The sequence below is a fragment of the Ceratotherium simum genome, chromosome 10 (genome assembly GCF_057802395.1).
Source record: "Ceratotherium simum simum isolate JZ-2026a chromosome 10, ASM5780239v1, whole genome shotgun sequence".
NCBI lineage: Eukaryota > Metazoa > Chordata > Mammalia > Perissodactyla > Rhinocerotidae > Ceratotherium > Ceratotherium simum.
In genome coordinates this window covers 74,357,962-74,375,653 of record NC_141909.1, presented here as the reverse complement: position 1 = coordinate 74,375,653, position 17,692 = coordinate 74,357,962, and the positions used below count along the sequence as shown (strand labels likewise).

The 17,692-nt window shown below is 45.5% G+C and overlaps 1 protein-coding gene across 2 annotated transcripts in view; it reads right to left on the bottom strand.

Annotated features, from left to right (window-relative positions):
• Positions 1 to 17,692, bottom strand: part of SLC7A1 (solute carrier family 7 member 1) — a 78,759-nt gene that overhangs the window by 51,046 nt on the left and 10,021 nt on the right. The window contains exon 2 of one of the 2 annotated variants that reach the window (XM_087436242.1): positions 13,256 to 13,401. The exons of the other annotated variant lie outside the window; for it this stretch is intronic. The gene's annotated coding sequence lies outside the window, so the exon portion shown is untranslated. The remainder of the gene's footprint in view (positions 1 to 13,255; positions 13,402 to 17,692) is intronic. 2 annotated transcript variants of the gene reach the window in all.

Below are 17,692 nucleotides of genomic sequence, written 5' to 3'. Positions count from 1 at the left end.
CTACAAGGAGGAATGTGGTGATGACTGCACAACAGTGTGAATGTGCTTAATGCCACTGAAACGTACACTTTAAAAATATAATAGAAAATACTTACAATTCAAAAAAAAACTAAGAAGATTCCTCAAAAAATTAAACATAGAGTTACCACATGACCTAGCAATTCTACTCCTAGATGCATATAACCTCTGTCCACACAAAAACTTGTATATAAATGTTCAAAGCAGCATTATTCATAAGAGCCAAAAAGTGGTTAAACCCAAACAATTCAAAGAGCCCATCAAATGATGAATGGATAAACCAAATGTGGTACATCCATACAGTAGGATATTATTTGCCCATAAAACGGAATGAAGTACTGACACATGCTAGAACATGAATGAACCTTGAAAACATGATAAGTGAGAGTAGGCAGTCACAAAAGGCCACATATTGTGTTATTCATTCATATGAAATGTCTTCAATAGAGACAGAAAAGTAGATGAGTGGTTGCCTAGGGCTGGGGTGGGGATGGAAAGGAGAGAATGGGGAGTGACTGTTAATGCATACAGATTTCCTTTTACGCGTGATGAAAATGTGGTAATGGTTGTGTAACTCTGTGGATATAATAAAAACTACTGAATTTATATTTTAATTTTTTTGTGTGTGAGGAAGATAGGCCCTGAGCTAACATCTGCCAATCCTTCTCCTTTTTTTTTGCTGAGGAAGACTGGCCCTGGGCTAACATCCGTGCCCATCTTCCTCTACTTTATATCAGATGCCGCCACAGCATGGCTCGACAAGCAGTGTGTCAGTGCGCGCCCAGGATCCGAACCGGCGAACCCTGGGCCACCGCAGCAGAGTGTGCATACTTAACCGCTTGCGCCACCAGGCCGGCCCCTGAATTTATATTTTAAATGGATGAACTTTATGGTATGTAAATTATATTCAATAAAATTATTTTTTAAAAAAAGCTAAGAGGCGCCCAGTCCACAAGGAAGCGCAGTGTGGTGTTTCTGTTAACCTGCAGGCCTGGGCAGACCCAACACCTTCTATACGAGTTCAGTTGCTAAAGCAGCACTTTCTCCACATACTTTAATTCTGCTTCATGTCACAACTCTACCACCTCCTACCCAAAATCAGTAATTGCAGCTCTGGCTGCAGCTGGGAAGAGGATCCCCAGTCTATCTGCACAAGCCATTTATTATATGTAACAGTCATTTTGCTTTGAGAGTTTCACGAATGTGAAACTAGCTCCTGTTTAATAAAATTCTCCCTAGAAGCACAGCCTCATCTTTTGTTGTTCTGTTACACTGTGAACATAAGCTCCAGTTTAATACATAGCTTAAATATTTCATGGTGACAGGGCACAGAATAATAAAATTGAGGAAAAAGCAGCATTTGTTGGTTTAAATAATATACTGAATTTTAGCTCACACAGGGTAAGGGGAGAGGGAACTCCTCTCACTCTGCGTGTGCATATGGTCCAGGATCTCAGAGAAAATGGGATGGCTTTAATAGGGAATCAGAAGAAAGTAAAATATCAGGCCATAAAAGATGTAACAAAGCTTAGCACTAGCACAGTGTTTTCTGAGACCGTCCAGGGCACTACCAGGGCAAATAAACACCAGAGAGGCAGGGGAAAGACAACTTGGGGAGTTGGAAGGAAAAATGCACAAGATGCAAATGTTGGGATGCTTCCCACACTGAATGAATGTTCGGAATGCTCACGAGGCTTGGTCACAGGCTTCTGTCTGCCAAGGCACACCTGACAGGCGAGTTCATGCTACTCTCCTGGGCATTTATGAGCTCTGGGGACAATTCCCGGCAGGCAGGTGTCAGCCCACCCCTATCTTCCCACAGACGTGTCCCCGACAGTGCGGCAGCTCTGAGGAAGCCTATGAAGACAAATGAGCCTTGGCTGTGGCCAGGAGAGGAGCCCAGGTTCAGGAGAGGAGCCTGCCTGTGCCAGCTCAGTGATTACCAAAGGGAATTAAGCAGGCACTTACGAGCCTTGGCCTCTGAATTCTGTACTTTGATAGACTTAATTTGCTCCCCTGGGGCTAAATTGCTGGCTGTGTCACTGTAATCCTACCCATGAACAGAGTTAGGGAAATGTAATGTGCAGGAAGTGGTTTATGACTCCAAAGGGCTCCCACCCAGGGACCATTCTCCCCCCACCCCAGGAGCGGGGTGCAAGGTGGGCGGGGCACGGCTCACACCTGCCATTTATCAGTTGGGACTCATGGCTTAAACATGGCTCTGTCCTCTTGTTCTCCCCGCTGAACTTACACAGAATTTCCTCTTCAGGCACTTCTTGACAACATTTTCATCTGTGGGAAACGGTCCCAACAGGCTATATACAATATACGAAATAATCAAGAATGCCAGCGCTGGGAAGGAATTACGAGGTGATCCAACACATTCCAAACCAGTCCATTTGCATACCACCTTCACGAGTTTTTGCTGTATTTGTGTAGCATGTAGACTGTTATTTATAATGTTGTTCCTTAAAGGAATCCACCTTTTCATAATTTAAATATATTTTTAAAAACTTTGTATTACTCTCATAAATGGAGCACCACCAAAATGATCTGAAATCAGATATTAAACTCAGCTTCATTACCCAGTGAGAGTGCCATCTGTGTCCTGCAAAGACCCTGATGGTTACAGCCTGATGGGCAGTGAGCTCTGGATGTGTCTTCCACTATGCATTAGAATTTAACATACTACTAAATAAAAACGCTTGTTTGCGCCTCCCTGAAATCATCTCACATACAGAGCACACACAGTGCATTAGGGAAACCAAGATCTAGTCCACAAGGTGGCAGACTCCGGCACTTGGCCCATTATTGTATTGACCACAAGTTAAGAATGGTTTTTATTAAGTTTGTTTAGAAAAAAAATAAGGAGGAAGAAGAGGAAGATTATTATTCAACAGAGACTACACGTGGCCCACAAAGCCTAAAAGGTGTGCTATCTGGCCCTTCTCAGACCAGCCTGCTAGGCCCTGATCTCATCTATGCCTTTATTTTACGAACGAGGCAAGCAAAGTCCAAACACAGTGAATGACATAGGAGCACTCACACGCGCATCTTCAGGCTTCCAAGCAATTGAAGGAATTTTACCAAAGAAGCCATCAGCTTAATCGCTTTCAAATTGGGCGTCTGTCTAATCATTTTGACTACATTTTAAGAAGAGAGTCTTGTCAAAGCAGACCAAGACGGTGGGGGGGGGGGGGGGTGGCGCTGCACAACTCCCCTAATGTCCTTGTCTTCCAAGGCCTGACCTCGCACCTGTTCGCCCCGGAGCCGCTCTCCGCCCTCCCCCAGTACCCCTGAGGCTCACCTGTGTGCATCCCGGCTCTCTGGGCACTGGCAGGAGAGGAGCGAGGCCTCTCTGACAAAAGATCCCCCTCAACACATCAGCTGTAGTCACCAAACCCTCCCCTGGGCCCTCCAGGCCTAGGGTGCTAGGGCTACTCAGGGTGCCCCCTCAATACCCCAGGCTCCTAACACCATCGGACCACCCGTACCTTTGTAAACACATTATTAAACTCACCTCTCGTGACCTAATCTGGGATTTCTATCTGTTCCCTGCAGGGGCCCTGATGGCTACAGCCTCAGGGGCAGTGAGCTCTGATGTGTGCAGCTGCTGATGCTGCCTGACGAATGCGGGCAGTCCCGGCCCTCTCCAAGTACAATGCCCCTATTATACAACTGCCCAGCTGGACGGGCCGTGAACCACCTAGTGATCTGCCCTTCTCCCTCTACAGTGAGCTGCTCCTGAGCTACACTAGACCCATCCGAGTATCAGAAATGCCCAGGGAGATTATAGTGATTAGTTATAACCACACATTGCATTATAAAAACACATATTTTTAAGTTTTCATTTTAATTTATTACAGTCTGAGCAGCTGGTATGTCACAGACGCTGTGCTAGGTCTTTCACATGCATAGAAAATCAACACACAATCCTCATTTCATAAATGAGAAAACGGAGCCTCAGAGAACCGCAGTGGTGCTTACCAGAGCTGTAAGCGGCTGATGGGGCATCATCCCAAACTCCCTTCACTAGGGCGGATCCCCCCAGGACCCACCTCTGTGGCTGACCAAGCCCTACCAGTGTGCACAGCAAGGCCACCACCTCGTCTGTCCACAGATGTCCAGTCACATTCCACAAATTAAGCAAAAAGAAAAAAAAAGTCAGGACGAAGCAGCAAGTTTCCTGACATAACACGAGGCTCCCTCCCAGCCTCATTCAGTCGCATTACCTAGATTGGCCAACAGTGAAAACAGTAGCTCCTACCTGAGCGTGAACCCCTGGGCAGGCGCCTTCACCATGTTTTTATGGCATAAAATGAAATGGCTGCTGTGCACAGCGGTCCCTCTCCTCAACTTCCTCTGCCCTGAACTCAGCATGGAAGACAAGGCCAGGGCTCCGTGCGCCTGGCTATAAAGGCCTGGCAACTTTTATCAAGCTACATTATTGATTTTGTTGAACTAAGTACATATTGGACGGAAAAAAATTTTCCTATGTCCCATTTTATATCTGCTCCCTAACCTGATGAGGAATCAGAAGACCTGCCTGCCCCAGGCTGTGTGACCTTGGGCAAGTCACTCGACTTCTCTGTTTCAGTCTTACCATCTGAAAACTGGGATAATGATACTTAGCTCACCTACACCTCCCCACCCCATCCCTGCCTGTTCCCCTGTGAAGTTCAAGGAATGGGGAGGCAAGATGGAGGTTAAAATCTCAGCTAAAACTGGATTCAGAATCTGGTGGGCAAGTTACTTAACTTCTCTGAGCTTCCTTTTCTCCTCCTGCAAGATGAAGATAATAATAGTGATAGCTACTTCAGAGCTTGGGGGAGGTTCAAATGAATTAATGCATGCAATGCACTGACGAGCACCTGGCACACAGTAAGCGCTGTATGTCTGCTACTATTATTATTATTTTCTTAATCTATAAGAGATCTTATTAACAACCAACTCGTAAAGGGCTGTGACGATTAAGTGGGTACTCAAAATGATAGCTGTGTTTTTATTACACGAGGCTATTCTGTAACTGACAAAGCACTATAAATATACAGATTAAAAAATAAAAATAAGTTCATTGATTTATTTCTATCTGTGCTAATTCAGATGGTGGAAGATTTGGGGGGTTGCCTAGAAATATTTAAATTGACTTAAAACTATTAAAATACAAATAAAACTAATATATATAAAAATATGAAAAAAAATATGTATAAACAACATAATAATGACTGTTTTAACCACTGACTTTTATTTTTAAATATTTAAACGTCCCGGTGTCTGCAGAGCTGACGACTGCGGTCCCCTGCAGCTCGTGTGGCGGGGGCAGGCAGGGACCACAGCCGTCCTGGATCTCAGCGTGTCACTTCCCTGGATCTCAGCGTGTCACTTCGGTGCTGGGACCTGCTCAGTAAAGTCCCTCCTTTAAATTTTTTTTTTTTAATTTTTTTCCCCCCCAAAGCCCCAGTAGATAGTTGTATGTCATAGTTGCGCAGCCTTCTAGTTGCTGTATGTGGGACGCGGCCTCAGTATGGCCAGAGAAGCGGTGCGTCGGTGCGCACCCGGGATCTGAACCCGGGCCGCCATCAGCAGAGCGCGCGCACTTAACCGCCAAGCCACGGGGCCGGCCCCAAAGTGCCTCCTTTAAAAAGGAGCAGGTCATACCCCGAGGGCCAGGCCATGGGTCACTCCCCTGGATGACACCACTCCACCCAGAGGCCTTTGCATCTGTTTGGCTCTTGGGCCAAACGAGGAAGTTTCAGCTTGCATTTAGCAAATGAAACTCTCTGCTTCACCTACTTCTCCCACTCTGAGCTCAGGCGGAGAAGGGACGCCCAGTCAGGAGGCTGCTTTCCTCCTTCCAGGAGGTCTGGACACTCACAAAGCCCAGTTATTTGTTTTGCCAAACTGTGTATACATTGAATGGAAATGTTTGTTTTCCATGTCCCACTTTACAAGTCTAAAGACAAATGATTAAAGAAGAATTTCAAGGGCATTTTTTTTGCTCATCCCCTCCAACCTGGTTATATTAAGCAACCTCACTTCCTGCCTTTTAACTTACATTTCTGTCGGCATATCATCCACTCTTCTTTGTTGACCTTTACGTGTACAATGTTGCTTCAAAACCCTTCTTCAAAGGAAAGGTCAAAGAGAAATGTCACCGGAAAGGATGCCAGATGGCCAGTGGCCAGGAGGGCGCTGCTCTCAGAGCTGAGGCTACCTGTGGGGTGTGTGACACAGGCACCAAAGGCAGGTGGGGAAGGCGACACAGCTGGACCACCTGATCTAACGCCAAGTCGCGCCCAAGCCCAGGGAAGCCCATCTACCAGCCAGGCCCCCAGGCCATCAGGGGCAGAGCCAAGATCTTGCAACCAGGAGTTACTTAACCAGTGTTCCACTGCATGCACGACCTCTGTTAGCAACTGCAGGCGACTGAAAAAGCTATGTAGTCCCTGCCCTAGAGGGGCTTGTAGTTTAACAGGGGGAAAAGGACATGTACAAAAACATACAAGGAGACCACATAGGATTTCAGAAAGATGAAGGGTTGGGAAGCTTAAAGACACCACTAAGGGTTACTGAAGAGGATAGTGGGACCAGACAGGAAAGAAAGACGGATGTGACTGATGGGGAAGAAGGATCGACAGGATGCATTAAATTACTGAATATTAGAGACAAGAGATGGGAATGAGTCTAAGAAAACTCTAAAATCTCAAGCTTGGATGTCAAGAAAAATAAATTTGGGCAGAGAAATCCTAAGTTCAGGTTTGGAAGTACAGAGTTTGAGGTGCGGGTGAGACCTAAGTAAGACATGGCAACTCTACCGTTTTGACTCCACCCTCCGCTCTTTGCTGCGGCTTATGATACACCACGTGATGAGACGCAGACAAAAGAAGTGAATCAGCAATATGGTAGACCAGTGCTGGTTCACTCCTGTGAACTAACTAATCAATCACACCAGCGAGAAAAAGTCAACACATACACACAACCGACAAAGGCCTATGAACGTGCTACAAGTTTAAATCTGCAAAATTTGACCTAGGAAAATTGGACTTGGAAGTAATAAGGTACATAAACAGTGGCAGAAGCTACATTCAGTAAAATCTGTCACAGATAGATGGCTGATAAATGCCAAAAACCTTTCTCGAAAATTTAAGTGGAAAATAATTTACACTGATGAGAATAATTTCAGAAAAATGTAAAATTTAAATGGTTTATCTGTACTCTAAAATGTTAATCAATGACTTAAACTGAAGTTCACTCAGAAAAATATCTTCACTAAAAATTCATATGGGATATTTCTGATAAAATATTCATATTCACATAGTCAAAACATCCTCAGATCAAAACAGTGTGTCAAATGTCCTGTGTCCAGAAGAACAGATGGAAATACCCAGCAAGCAGATGAGTATGTGAGAATCTGAAACGAAGACTCTAGATGGGGCTCCTCCAGAGGTAAGTGTTGACAGGGAGAGCTCCCTGGGAGGGAAGAAGGCTGTTAAGAGAACCATGGGGAAGAACCACATTCTGGGGGCCACAGGAGGAACCATCACCTTAGTGATGTTTTGGAAAAGAACAATTTTAGAAAGAGTCCAAGATTCAAATACAGGATATATCAGTTATATCAGTTATATAAGAATTTCACGTGAACAATGAATAATGGTGTAGTATAAGTATGTCCCAAACGTACCATAATTATGTCCCAAATACTGCCAACAAATAATTTTTTTAGTATAAAACAGTTATACTAAAAAGATATCTGCTGCTTACCTACAATGCAAATTTAACGGGGCATCCAGTATTTTTATTTGCTAAATCTGGTATCCCTAGCTTCGTGTCCACGGCTCAGGCCTGAACACCTCACCCCCACCCCACACCCTCCTTGCCCTGACCATCCGCCCTGATTTCCACAGATCGCCTCCCAGCAAAGGCACTTCTGCAGAGAGAGTGGTGAGTAATGACCCCCTTCTCCGACAAGCCCCCTCACATACTGTGCATGGAGGAAGACGCCTGCAACAGACCAGAAAAGGAGAGTCGACAGGAAAACGAATGGCCAACCATATTAAATATTTCAGAGAGACAACAAGGGGGTGTAGGCTGATGACAGATCACTAGGTTGTCTAATTAGAAAAAGAGGCAATTGTGAACTAGTAGGAGCTTAGTTTTCAGGTAAAAAGGGTGGTGAAAGTTTGGCATTCTCTCTAGTTAGCTTAATCATAAAGAAATAGGGTTCTCACAGTATCTGCAGAGAACCCCACGGAACTACGCCCCCTAAAGGCGAGCACTCTGGTGCTCACACCTGCAGGCACCCAGCCGACATTTGGTGAATGGATGAATGAATGAATGCTATACTTCTCAAAGAGCTTTGTTTTGAAATTTGCAATCATATAATTATTGAAAACGCAAGTCTAGGGTAAATCTTAACACTCCATGGCACTCACCACAGTAGCTAATATTCTTTGCTCTTTAACCAGTTTGTCAGCTGAGGATTATTTGTAGCACAAATCACAAGTATCTGTGCTGGGCTGAAACCCAACAAAGGAACAAAACCACCTGCTATCCACCTGATGAAGCACATGTTAAGATTCACACAAACACAGCAGAGAAGACAGGCCACCACCTCCCGAACTGGAGCGGGTCTAGCTCCCAGTGCATTCTTGTCTATGCCTTTGTGTGACTGTTCTAACTGTTCTTTAGTTACAGGAGCACTTAATCAAACAAACATCTAAGAACACCACGATTTTCTTATTTATACACAAAAGTATTATTCAACCCTGAGCCAATTTCCCTTGATCTGTGCTGGAAAAAATCCCAGGGATGGCTTATCAAAACAATAAACTTCAGAAAAAAAGACAACATATACTTTTAAAAAGAGAGTACTGCACGCTGCTTCCATCTTAGGATAAATTCCCGGTATATTTTGAATTTTTAAAAAGAAATCTTTATTTGCTTTGCTACTGTGAACTTTCCATGCTGCTAAAACGCCTCAAATTTAGAATTTACAAACAAATCGAGCTTGGACAAAGTGAAAGCTGCATTCAGCTTTTGGATATGCTATTACTTGGCATAAAACAAACATGCTAGGCCTCTGTCACTAAACTCTTAAGTATTTTATCATGGAGTTAAAAGAATTAAGCTAAAAGCAAGTTTATGTACAAATTAAACCAAAGGTTTTTCATACCAATCCCAAAAAGTTTAAATTCCAAATGGAGTCCACGTTCTTAGCACTAATTTTTTTCAAACTTGGCCCGAAGGAATATATCTGTGTCCTCATGTGGGGGACACTGGTGCCAGCTCTGGTCATCTGCCACCGCCTTGCAACTTCCAAGGAAGGACCTACTAGCCCGTAGCTCCCCATTCATAGCTGAAGATACACTTTTTATCATTAATTTTCACCAACATCATTAATGCTTAATGTTGTCTAGTGAATAAGAGCATAAACTCATAGGACTGGCAGAGTCAAGAAATATAATGCTTTCTGCAGGTAGAAAGAACCACACAACTATCTCAGATAATACTGACCGATTTTCTAACAGCAGGGAATTAACGTAACTGACATGGTCTCAACATTGGGGTGAGTCACTTGCATTATATCATTGTTTCTTGGGGTCCCAAATTCTTCCTACTTTCTAAAAGCTGACACCAACAATACCAATTTCAAATCAAACCTGTACTTCACGGAACTGCAGAATATCAGAGATGGAAGGGAGCTGGGGTGCTCCAGGCGTCGCTGAACCTGTGCTGACAGCCTGCCTTACCTGTGCATTTGCTGAGGAACCTTGTTAGATGAGTGCATTGTGGTCTTTCCGGACAACAAATGCACCATCTCTACCACCATTAAAAAGCACACAGAAACATAAGGAGGGACATACTAAGAGAACTAAACTTACTGCCCAGCTGCTAAGTGTGCAGCCCGGTGCTGAGAGCAGTGGTCAGCCACTCCCTCAATTCCCAGACACCCGGCAGGTGGTGTCATTCTGAAGGATGCACAGGGCAAGGCTTGGAGCAGGTCCCTATGCCCAGCCAGCACCGCAGCCAAAGCTGGAACCCAGGTCTGTCTGCCACCAAAACCCAGGCTCCTCCCACTTCCCATCCAGGTAGCTCTAGGTCAGAACAGTGAAACACAAGGTCAATTCCAGAATTCAAATAAAATTCCATACGTAATATAGTCTTTTTTTCCCTGGGGTCTGCTTTGGCTAAAAGTACAGTGAACTTGACAGTCAGATGGGGCTGAAGGCCCTTTCCCTGCGCCTCCACTCTGCCGCCAGCCTCTCTCTGGGGCTGACTTTGCCCCAATGGCTTCCCGGGCTTTTCTCCACAGCTCCGGCCAGTGACTTGGCTCAACTCCAGCTCTGACTCCGTATTCCCACCCAACTGGGTCGGGTTAGCCAGAGCAGGGTGCCCATTCAACGGGCTCCCACAGTTGGAGAGAAATGCACGAGCCAGCTGCGAGCACCTGGCCAGGGGTGTGGAGGACACGGAGCAGCGGGAAAAGGGAGGACAGGGGCACTAACTGCAGGGCAGCAGTGCCCCCACAGGAGTGTGGCTCTCTGAGCTCCCCAGTAAACGGAGACAGGCTGGGAGAGAACACCCTGGAGAGGGCAGGGGAATCACCTGGAATTTAGCTCCAGGAGAGGGCTCCTAATTCAGGCTGTGTACATCCTGGTGCTGCAACTCACTTTACAATGACCACAGAATGTAAACACGACAACTCAGCAGGGTGTCTCAGGCCCGAGCTTGTGCTGCTCCTCTCTGAAATGCAACGCAGTCCAGGTTTGGGGGGCCAAGGGCACAAGACACAATATCTCAGTCAAACTTGGCCCACTCTGGCCAGAAGTCCTGCCTTTGGAGAAGCAGCTTTGTGAGCAGGCATGTCCCATGACAGCAGTTTCAAGATTCGTGATAAACCCCACACACCCCTGGGTCCCATGTGCCACGCAACTATTGACAACAACGTTCTTCTCGAGCCCACTTCCCTTTGCCCCTACTCCCGCTGGTTCTGTCAGTTTGTTACCAGCTGTGGAAAGAATTATTTGATTTTTATTTATTCTAAGACATTTGAAAGTCCTGAAACAGGACAAGCCCTGACTTCCAGAGCTGGTTGATACATCTGTGGTTCACGATGGCCTGTGGGAGTTTTAAACTCTGATTAGGTCTCTTTCCCTTGGTATTGTCAGACCGGGCAGTCCCAAATCTTCCAGTTAACCCTCCTATGAACTCTCCTCCATTCCCAAATAAAAATGAAGGCTTCTTTGGGACTTGCAGACTAGAAATTTCCCCTCTTCTGTAATACAATCCTTATCGAATTTCTGTCCGAAGAGCAGATATTTAAGACATCTGAACTTTGGCTGTACAATTGAAGTCTTTTTTGCACATTTGACCATTTGCCATCCTTTGTCCTCCTTTGAACCTTACATGAACTCGGTGGCACGGCTGAATGTGCACTGCTCGATACAAGGGCATGTTATTTTTATATACACATCTGCATATCTAAATAAGAAAGCTCTATCATCGGCCGGATCAAGTCCGCTAAGGCAAATCAAAAAGGACCTTGGGCAGAATGCCCTTAAGGGGCTCCTTGAAGTCGAGGCCCATGAAAAGTGCCGGGTGTCCCACCATCTGTCTCCAGGCTAGTCTACCCAGAATGCAGCGAAGGCTGAGGAGCAGCTGCAGAGGGAAGGCTGCTCTGATCTGCTGTTTCCAGGTGCTCCGTGCACCCTGAGGATCCACCAAGGCCAGAAAAGCAGTGATCCTGCAACACCCCCTGGGACTGGGTCCCAGTCACAGCCTGTCCAGAGTAGTGAACTTTCAAGAGTGACCTTTGCCGTTTCTCTGCATGCGGTACCTGGCAGCAGGCAAGAACCTTCCCCTTCCCTCTCACACCCTTAAGAGCACCTTTTTCCTTTTTCCACTGTGAAGAAGCATGTCTCAGATGAGGCAGAGGAGAGAAGCAGAGGCAAGCACACTGGGAAGGATTTTCCAAAAGAAACGTTCCTGGCAGAGGACAGCTCTTTCTGGAAATCACAACACAGAGCTTCAGCTGGGCTTTGCTGCCGCTGTAGAAGTGCAGGGTGGGTTAACACGGGCACCCTTTCTTTCTTTTTCCTTTGATGGGGACTGTATATATTTTGATGTGTATGGCTGGCTGTTCCTTTTGAAAAATAATCTCTCTCAAGCTTCCTCCCTGGTGAGACAGTTTGGGACTGAAACTTCTCATGGTCTATCCCGACATTCCAAAACCTCAGCAGGAGATGCCCCACACAGCAGGACGCTGCTGCCAAGGGCCTGACACCAGCAACCAGCTGCCCCTGCTAGGAAGTCCTAGCCCTCGTCTACGGCTAAGCAACCACAAGTGTTGCATCAGACAATGAAATACTTGGTCCAAGACTGGCTCACTCTTTCTAGAGACACATTGAGGAAATACACTAGTCTGACCAGCACAACAGGCTCTTCTGGAGTATTCCTAGGAGGGGATGCAAATCTGGTGGACCATTTAGACACTAGTACCAGGTGTGCTTTTTTTTTTTTACAAGAGCCATTCTGCTCCTTCTGGTTGCACTAATCACCCTGCTCAGCAGTTCTGGGTTAACGCAGGCAAAGCGACACTTCTCCATCAAAATCTTTGTCATCATCCTAACACTAGACCTTCTGTTTCTACTACATCAGATTACTACTGTTCTCACTCAATGTCCACTTTTATAGTATGGACACCAAACTACACAGAGCTCTTTGGTGGATACATAATCATGGAATGTCACCGATTTCCTGCTTAGGGCTGGAAACCCTAAAAAGAGTATCTTAATCCAATCTTTTCCAAATTCAAAAGCAGAAAATGTGGCCCTGAGTGCCCAGTCTTGCCCAGTCACTTGCCCTGACCAGGCTGGTGGCATGGAGGTCTCTGGACTTCCAGGCCACGTCTAACTGAGGGGGAGGCAAGCCCGGGGGCACTTGGAGAGGAGGATGTGATGAGTCCCCAGAAGACCTCAGTGCCTGGGCAACAGGCGACAAAGGACCCCAGGCTCTAAGCACCTTCCACCACACAACATAAAAAGCCCATGCCTCCCCTCCATGTCCCCACATCTGACTTCCCAGCACATTCACAAAAACATCCCTGTTCTACAAGGCACCCCTCCTCATGCTCAGATGACCCAGAAACACAGGGCGAGCGTGAACCTTGCACTGGATGGCACAGCCTTCTCTGTTATAGGCGTTTTTTACACCTTAAAATGTGTCTTAATTTCCTCACCTGGCTGCTTTGCTGAACTATCAAGACATGTCCTGAGCTGATGGATTTTCCCTCTCTGCCAAGGTGATGGGTGCCATAAAACACAGTGAATATTCACGGGCCGACTGCAAAGTTTCACCTGTGTAATGCCTTGCTCACTGTAACGCCTGGTGAGACAAATAAATAATGTGTAAGTTTCTAGAGACTGAAAAGCGTAAAAAAGGTGATTATAAGCTACCCCCTATATTTCTGTACGAGATGCCATAGATTGAATCTGATTTTCCCAAAGAAAAAATGCTATGATGGAATTTCATAAACGCAACACACACAGGATGCAGAATGCAGAGCTACCAAAGCACACAGAGCAAAGGGCACGGGGTCACCCCGGCACGCCCTGACCCCCATCACCCCCGCCGTCCGCAGCCCTCCCTAGCACATCCAGTCTTGGCTCCAACTTTTTTACAGAAGTGATCACAAGTCCCAAATTTTGAAGAAAAATGTAAATGTATATTTCAATTCAATGTATACTATTTAATAGAAAGCCTTCTAATGACTATCTGAGTTAATGAACCAGACAACACAGCAAAAATGAAAATCCTATATAACTGGATGTGATAACACTCCACTCCCATTGCTTCTCCCCCACTTTTTTTTTCCTGTGAGACACTACAAGTATACCATTTAAATCCAGGAATCCGGGGGGACTCCTGGAGGTTTCCACAGCATCTGCAGTCAAACACTTGGGGAAACGGGACCACTTTTTGAGAAACTGATCTGCTTTGCCGTCTCCTTCACTTTAAATTTCCCAATGCAAACACTCCTACTAGGCAGAAAGCTTTTGACTGAACGACGGTCAAATGCAGCCAAGTTTTTCCCCCAACTCTTCAAAGGCAAGGCTCTCCCCTCGGCCGAGTCCAGTGCCTCTGCAGTGCTGGAGGTGGAGGGGACCCATGCCTGGGCGCCCCTTTTACCTTTAGCCATCCACCCCAAAAACTTCTTCAGAACCAAACATAAGTAAGCTGCAAGGGGGCCCAAACAGCTGAGCGTCCACCCAAACGTGGGCTCCCTTGCTAAGTGGCATCCTGGTTTAAGGTCTTCCGAGCAGGGGACCCTGGAACCTCGCCTCCTGCCCCAGCTCTGGCACCGCCATGCCCCCTTCCGTGGCATGACTTCCACACTTAGAAAGCTCCTGGCATCCACCTCTTCCATTAAGAATTTCTTGACTAAGAAAGAACAAGTAGCAACCTCTCCTTAGACCATTTCACCACTCCTCAGCCTTCTGGAAGAACCACTTTGCGTGTTAATTTACACCTACTCCTTTACTGGCAAAATAACAACACAGGTATGTGCAACCTCAGGAATGGGATTTTTCACTTGGCAGAAACCTCCCTGAAGACTGACACTTAACTCCTTATTCTCCAATCCTAATTCTAGTTCACATTTATTGAACACCAGGCAATGTTCTAAACACATTTCATATATTTAATCCTCAACGCAGTCTACAAAGCGGGAACTGTTAGTTTCCCCAGTGGGGAAACTGAGGCACAGAGCTGCAGATGGTCACACACACAGATGTCCTGAAATGTATCCCAAACTGCGGTTCACTTAGTTCTTGCATTTCTTTATACTTGCATTTCTTTATATGTTGTTCAGTCCCCTCCCTTGCTGCCAGAGCCTCAGCTATCACTTCTCCCCACTGTTGGGAGCCCCAACTCCCAACAAGTGTAACTTACTACAATCTGTCTGCAGCCAGCTGCCAACAGATAACCAGGCTGGTCCGAAATGAATAAACCAGGGGATCCCACGCCCCTCCCATCCCAAGGGCACCAAAGTAAATGGGCTCTGGGACAGCAAATGCTTCAGTTCCACTGAAAAGATATCTTTTGAGCATCTACTCAACACCAGGCACTGCCCCAGGTACAGGAGCCACAAGGATGAATGTGCCCCAGGCCCTGTCCTCAGGGAACACGCAGTCTGATGGGCGGCTCAGGTCTCCCTTGGCTCGGTCCAGGTTCCAGCAGTTTTACAGATGCTGGCTACTGCAAGAGATCCTGGGAGCTGGCTAGAGAAGTCCCACCCAGACCTACAGAAGCAGATCTGCACTTCACTGGTCTAGACAGTTTAAAGACATCTGAAGTTTGACTTCCAGATATTAAAGGTACTATTATATTATGCAAATTATTTAACTTATATACTTACTGACATGAATACCTTTTCTCTAACATTAATGCCTGTCCCTATTGCCACATCTGTCCAATGCATATGCGTGTACCTACCCATATGCTTTTCAGATAGTGATGAAGGAGCAATAGCAGTAACGAAGAGGCATATGGCAAATTCACCCGATAGGCACAACACAGTGGAAATGTCTCCCGTTGTGTGTGCGACACTTCAGAAACAAAATACTACCTGGCTAGCCTTGTGCCTAGGTTTAGCTTTTTTATTTCTGCTACCTGCATCTGTGGGTGCAGGCCTCGGTGAGGTCTAGACCTAGCAGGGATATAGCCCTCAGGCCACAGAACTTTCAAGGAGCCTCTGCCCATGCCCACATGCTTAACAGAGTGGCCATACAGCTCTGTTAGCTCAGGGCAATTCCAGGGGAGGGGAAGAGAACTACAGCTCCTGAGTCATCACTCAGTTGAATCTGGGGCAGTGCTGCCTGCTCCCACAAAGCATGTGTGTGGAGAGAGTGATCCTCTCCCTCTTGCCCCCAGTGCCTCTCTAGGGCAAAATGGCATTTCCCTCCCACACAGTCACAGCCACGGAAAGAGACACTTGCGGTGGAGTGGGGGTAGGGTGGGGAGGAATCAGAGCCTCTTAGCTCCAAAGCCCCCACCAACTCACAGGCAAGAACTCCTCTGCAGGTAGGACAGTTAACAGGCAGCCGAAGCAACAAGGAAATGCTACGAATCTGTGCACAGCGTGCTCTCCTCCCAGCTACTGCCCCCACTCAAAGTCACCCAGGAAATCGAAGGTGGCGATGCCCTCGCCTTCACCACCAGACCACAAACCTGAGGGAGCTTCAGTAATCAGGCCTGAATCATGGTGCAAACTACATCTGATAATCTCCCCAAATTCTGATTGCATCAAACTCTGGGACTAGCAAGACATTCTTCCCAGTTCAATACAGATGACTCAAAGAATTAATAAATGTTCTTGCCTAATTTCTCCCAAGATTGCCCTCTGGGAGAAAGAAATGTCCTCCACCAAAAGTTTTTTTTTAAAAAGCAAACTAGCTGTTAAAAATTTGAGGTTATATATTTATAGGGGACATGTTATGCAATTATAATTACAGATTATCCCCTATTTCACATAATATTAAAATATTCAATAACATAAAATCAAGTTCATGAGAATTCTTCTCAAATACTAACAGTGGTGGTAATATTTGTAACTTATAGAAGAATTTTTAGACCATAAATTAAGAACTCTGAGTTCTTACAACAAATTTACTTTTATTGATAAATGTAGTAAATAAAAGAAGTTTACAGGAAACAAGGACAGATAATCTGCACATTGTTTCAATAAACTAGGCAATTTATCTTGTTCTAGTTCTGTTATGTCACTATGCTCTTGTTCCATAGAATCAATTCCCTTGATTTACAATTGTTTTAAGAATTATATACACAGACTTCTTACTTAAAGAACATTTATTTCCTAAGCAAAAAAAAATTCATAACACTACTCAAGCAAGATTTAAATTTATGTAAAATCCATTCAACCTTTTCAAGGAGAACTATTTAATGATATGATTGCTATTGCTAATATTATATTTTCAATACTCTGTTCAAGTTTAATCCATCAGACTTGAGAGTCCAAAAATTAATATTTCTATGAAAGTATCTTTTTTCCCTCTTCTTCCCACAAACCCTTAACTCTGAGAGAGAAGGCTCACCTTTCAGATAGGCTATAAACTCAAAAAAGTCCAAGTGCTACAATTAAGAAATGTTTGGCCCATCTCTGAAAAATCACACACAGCCTGACCAGCGTGTGAGGTCAGCTAAGGACAGAGCTACTCCGGTTTGCATCAGCAGCGGAATTCACACAGGTCTTGCCCCGATTTGCCTTCTTAGGAATCATCACAAAGAATAATGTCCACTTCAGTCAGAAACCCTCAAAGCACCGCAAAAAGAAACCTCTCTCCCCCAACTGCCTTTGTCCAAACCGGTCTGGACAGAAAATTATCCCCATCCCCTCATCCAGGGAACCTGAAGTTCAGGACACAGAGGGGAGTAGGTGGGCATGCAGTCTAGCACGCTGATGCCCAGCCGTGTTTGCAAACTGCAAGCCGCCACCAGGATTTTTTCTAATGCAACAGACAAGCATAAAAATTATCAGAGTGCACTGCAAGTACTAAGAATGAGTACTGTGTCATGAAAACTTTCATTTTAATCTCCATATAAATATGTATGTCCCTGCGTATGTACTTGATCACAGTGTAACTTTATTTCTTACTGT